Consider the following 5,291-nt stretch of genomic DNA (forward strand, 5'->3'; position numbering starts at 1 on the left):
AAAGGATAAGTAAATGACAAATATTGTAGTTACTACAGCATTTTACAAAAATTAAGATTTTTCTCAAGCAAACAAGTGAAGTGTCCTTTTGTACCACTTACCATTTAGACAAAATATTTTGGGTTTTGTTTGTCATCTCCAACAGGCAAAAGTGAGCAAATAAATATGTTGCCTAATAGCTACACTGACATCACAGCTTCCTAGTTCAGCTTGCTATCCTTCAGTATTGTTTGTTTCACCAGGGGAGACAATTGAGGCTCCACCTGTTACTTCCAGATGCCAACTCTTAGCATGGTACATGCTTTGCTGGTTACCATTACTCTTCCCTATAACACAGTCAAACCCTAAAGAACATACAAAGCTGTCAAGTCTCATGAACTCTCCTGTTCTGCTTAGGCAAATACATTTTAACTACATAAACTACATCCATCCATTCTCTGATTATTTCACAAATCAGTCTAAGGGCAAGTGAATTTATTATTTATTTACTGTTTTATTTTCTTTCACTCCAAATACTGTTAAAACCAAAATTTGATGTAACATTCTAGCAAGAAAGCTAGATGATTTAAGGGCTGCTACACATAAATTTGTTTTGTTTACACGCTGTTTTCCTTATCATGAAAAATAAAATAGAAATCCCTCGGGGGGAAAAAATAAACTCTCCAAGGTATTCCTATAACAGCAAGAAACAAACAAAGAACTATAACTTGTTTTGTTCTCCTACACATTTTCCAGTATTTGGATTTTTCTATACCTTATATAATCCAGGATACAGGTATTAATGACCTTATAACAACAAGAACAATAACAACAAAACAAAAACAAAAACAAAAAAAGAAGCATTATTAAATGACCTAATGCTTAATGTCTCATTTTCTTCAGTTTGGTCTCTTTGCTTTTGTTAATACTTACGTACCAGTTCCTGAACTTTTGCTGAACTTTATGAATTAATTATGATTCCTATTTTAACTATTAACTATCAGCCTGAAATCTAATGAGAATAGTTTATACTGAATGTGTTAGGCCAAGAGGTTATGTACATAAATTCAAACTGTTGGTGACATTTTAAAAGATTGATGCTGGTGGAAAATCTCCCAGTGGTGAAAGAAAGAAAGGAAGAAGGAGAGAAAGAGAGAAAGAAAGGGAGAAAAAAAGAAAGGAAGAGAGAAAGTGGAAGAAAGGAATATTAAGAGAGAAAAATAGAGAAGAAAAGTAGACAAAGTTAGAAACATCAGGATATATGTAACTTCTTATAAGCTTCCTGGCCATTATCCAATATCCAGTTGTTTGCTTTGCAACATATTTGTTCTTTGTATAGCCTTTCCCTGCAGCTAATGGATGACACTAATCTTCTGTGTTACAAGATCCCTAAATGCTGTCACTTGCTCAGCTCATTTCACTGAGGACCCGTGACCTGTGCAAGATGGTCAGGGTTATATCAGTGACAGCATACACAGGCATCTACTTAAAAGCTTACTGTTGTGTTTTAGCTGTGGTCGGCAGCTCAGCACCACACAGCCACTCACTCACTCTGTTCACAGTAGGATGGGGGACAGAATCTGTAAGGCAAAAGTGAGAAAAGTCATGGGTTGAGATAAAAAGTGGGTTACTAGGCAAACCAAAAGCCATGCATACAAGCAAATTAAAACAAGGAATTTATCCACTTTTTCCTGTCAGAGGGCAAATGGCCAGGTACTTCCAGGAAAGCAGGGCTCATTACATGTAATGGTCTCACTCTGAATAACCCACTTCCTCCTTTGCCCCAACGCTTTTATTGCTGAGCACAACCGTATATGGTAGTGGACACCTCTTTCGTTATCTGGGGTCAACTGTGTTCCTTCCCAGCCTCTGGTGCTCTGCCAGCCTCCTTGCTGGTGTGGAAGCATGATAAGCAGAGAAGTCTGTGACTGTGAGCAAGCATTGCTTAGCACCAAATGAAGCATCATCATATTGCCAGCACAGTTAAAACTGTGCAACTTCTTTGCTTCAGTGAGAGCTGCAGTATAAACTTCATGCCTGCCATAATTCCAGATTTCTGTTTCATCTCTCAAAATACAGGAGCATTATTCAAGCATCTCAGGACCAATGCCATTGTTTTATTCTGTAGGCATATTGAACTAATAATTTCAGTGAGCTTTCCCTAGCACAAATGTCTTCCACCACTAAATTCCAATAAGTAAATCAAAGAGTTGCAACCAGTTGGAAACACATTGCTGCTGGTAGTTTTTTTTGGAGAACAGCAGCAGATAAGGCTGGGTACTTCTTGGGGCAGTACTCCTCATGCACCTGAGTGCATCTGCATCGTGCAGCTAACACAAAAGGGGCAGCTGAGAAGAAGAAATCACATTTCTCTGTGTTAAAAATGAGCCTGTGAGGACCTAATCCATTGATAAATAGTTTCCTTGGTGCTTCCTGGTTTCATTGTTAAAATGTAACACAGGTGATTGTGTTCAGTGGAAAAAGGGGGAAAAGATCACCACGGGCTCATTTTTATGACTGAAAAACGTTGTTTCTTGTCTCCAGCTGCACCACCCATACCCCTCCTCAGGGATTTCTGTCTCCTTTCTCATTTCTGAATGTCCAAATTAGCAACAGTCATTGAGGGCGTAGAACACATGGCAGAAAGGATGTGTATAAAGGCCCAGGAGACAATTATACTGGCCAAAATGTCATCGAGAAGAGGTTGTGAAAGGCTGGTGTGACCCACCATCGGAGACCTGTCATGGCTGCCAACCGCTCCAACCGACGGCTGCAGCCTCACAGGCAGGCCGTGGCCTACCACCACAGCCAGGCGTGTGCTGTCTCTGGGAAACAGTACTGACAAAAGGCCGGTGGGCATTACCTGAAGTGCTGCAGGTGCTGAGAGAGCTCACACAAGAGCGGGAAGAACGTGAGGAAGGTGCAGTGGAAGGAAACCTGCACAGACTGCCCTCAGCCTCTGTTCCCCCGTGGCCCAATCCTGTCTGAGGAGGAGTTCAGCCTGGGGGGAGCAGGGGGTTGCTCCAGTTTATAGTTTATGGTATAGATTCTCAACCTTTTCCTCTGTTTTTAGTCGGCAGTGAATTATACTCGTCCTCCTGTTTTGCTCGTGACTGTAACTATCAGTTGTCTCCCTACCTTTGTCACAAAGAGATGTTTCACCTCATTTTCTTCCCCAGTCCCATTGAGCACAAGGTAGGCGTATGACAGCTATACAGGTTCAGCCCACTGTATTCTCTCAGGTCTTTCCACCAGATAACTGTATAACTAAAAAAAAAAAAAACAGAAAATGGCACTAAGGGATAAAAACCTGTTTTTCCTGCTCCAGAGGAGCCCATGCACTTTCACATCAGGGGATGTGGAGGTGGCAGCTCTTTTTGACAAATATGAGACCCTACATAATGGGACTGTGGTGAGGCCACATCAGTGTTCACTAGATCCTGTCTCCTTTATCCACAGTGTACCCATGCTTTCTGGGACTTAGAACAACACCAGCATGATCAGGCCAGTCCTCCTGACATGTCTGTGAGCACTAGGTAGCCAGGCGGTGTTGGGATTGTGCTTCCGCCACTCATGCTCCACAGCTGGCTGCTTTCTTCTCGTCTGCCCCAAGAGCTCCTTGCAGTGCCAGGGAAGAAGAGGCATGAACCTGAACTTGGCAGTGGGACAGAAATACGAGGTGGCTCAGAGCAGAAGAGAGCTTGCACTCTTAAATGGCTGTTCAGGTCCTTTTCCTACCCAGAGCAGCTTGACTCATAGTGATGAAGAAGTAGGTGGGAAGAGCAAATTTGCATCAGGGGCCCAAGCAGCAATACAGAATTTCTTTGTGCCGTGCCTGACAAAAGGAAAGCTGGAAGCTGTGTGCTGTAGGGAGCTGGCAGTGATGGCTGCAGTGGAAACTTTGAGACTGGACTGGTCAGAACCACCAGGGTTTAGGTAGTGGAATGGCTGGCTGGCCAGGAACCACCCTCTGTCTTAATAGCTGTAAACAGACAGCTCAGAAATGGGTGAAAACAGCTAATCACACAAAATTACAGGCAGTCAGAGGTGTATGTGGCACCACTACTGAAACCTATTTAAGAAAGAGTTGCAGCCACAAAGGGCAGAAGAAAACAGAGGAAATGAACTAGAGGAGACACCCGGAAGATTTCAGGAACAAAGCTGGAGATGTGCACTTGGGAGGAGGTACTTAAGCTGGAGGAAGGATGCCTGTGAGGGAACTGCAGCCTGTGGGCAGCTGAGGCCAGATGAGGGACACTGCTGAGGAGCTCTGGGTGACCCATGCTCGGCTGGGGACACATCTGTTGGTATTATTGACTATGGAAAAACAGAGAATACAACATAGTCCTTTGAAATACCTCAGGTTGAGTTACTCTAGGGTAAGAAACCATAGCACACAAGATGGAGGCTGAACATTTCAATTTTTACCCCATTTTCCTCATTCCCCTTGCTGCAGCTTCCATATCTTCATCATACTATTTTCTCTTTGGACCCATCATCTTTTTTCATCCTCTCCTCTCAGCTATTCTCTCAGGCTCCTTACTTTTTCCACTATGCAGTTTCTTCCCCATCATTATTAACTTCCCCAGACCTCCTGGTTGGTCGTGTGTGCATGCTGTAAAGGCAGAACAAGCTAAGTTTTTGACTTACATTCTCTCAGAGCAGAGAGCAGCAGCTGAGCCAGAAATAAGGTTTTTCCCAACATATCTTCTTTTTTTTTTTCCTATCAATGACAATTCCTCTCATAGGAACTTTCCACATACATACCCACCTATATCTTTACAAGTGCATGCTCCATAATGCCTACACAGCTTGTGTAAGTACTGTAAAAGCTTATTTCCCACCCATATCCTTATAATAATTTTCAGTGAACTTCCTTTCACCTCAACTCCCTTTGTAAAAGCAGTTTCCCCAGCTCAAACCAGATTCCTCCCATCCAACTCCCCTTGCTACAGCTCCCATTTGCCACTCTCAAACTTCTCTGCTCAACTTGTACTCAACAGCAGCAACAACTAGTTTTTGTACCTAGTTCTGTTTGAATGGCATCCCAATCCTCAGGCATGCCAATTCCACCACACAGCTTGGTGTCATCTCCAAACTTGCTGAGGGTGCACTGAATCCTATTGTTAGTGTCACTGATGAAGATTCTGAGGAGCACTGGTCCCAGTACTGACCTCTGAGAGACACCACTTGTCAGCAATATCCAGCCATTGACCACTCTTTGTGTGTAATTATTTAAAAATTGTTTAATCCTTCTTTACACATCAGCGTTTTTAATTTTTATTTTTGTTCAGTAGAAAGAAGAAAAAGAC

Source organism: Meleagris gallopavo, chromosome Z (genome assembly GCF_000146605.3).
Source record: "Meleagris gallopavo isolate NT-WF06-2002-E0010 breed Aviagen turkey brand Nicholas breeding stock chromosome Z, Turkey_5.1, whole genome shotgun sequence".
Classification (NCBI taxonomy): domain Eukaryota; kingdom Metazoa; phylum Chordata; class Aves; order Galliformes; family Phasianidae; genus Meleagris; species Meleagris gallopavo.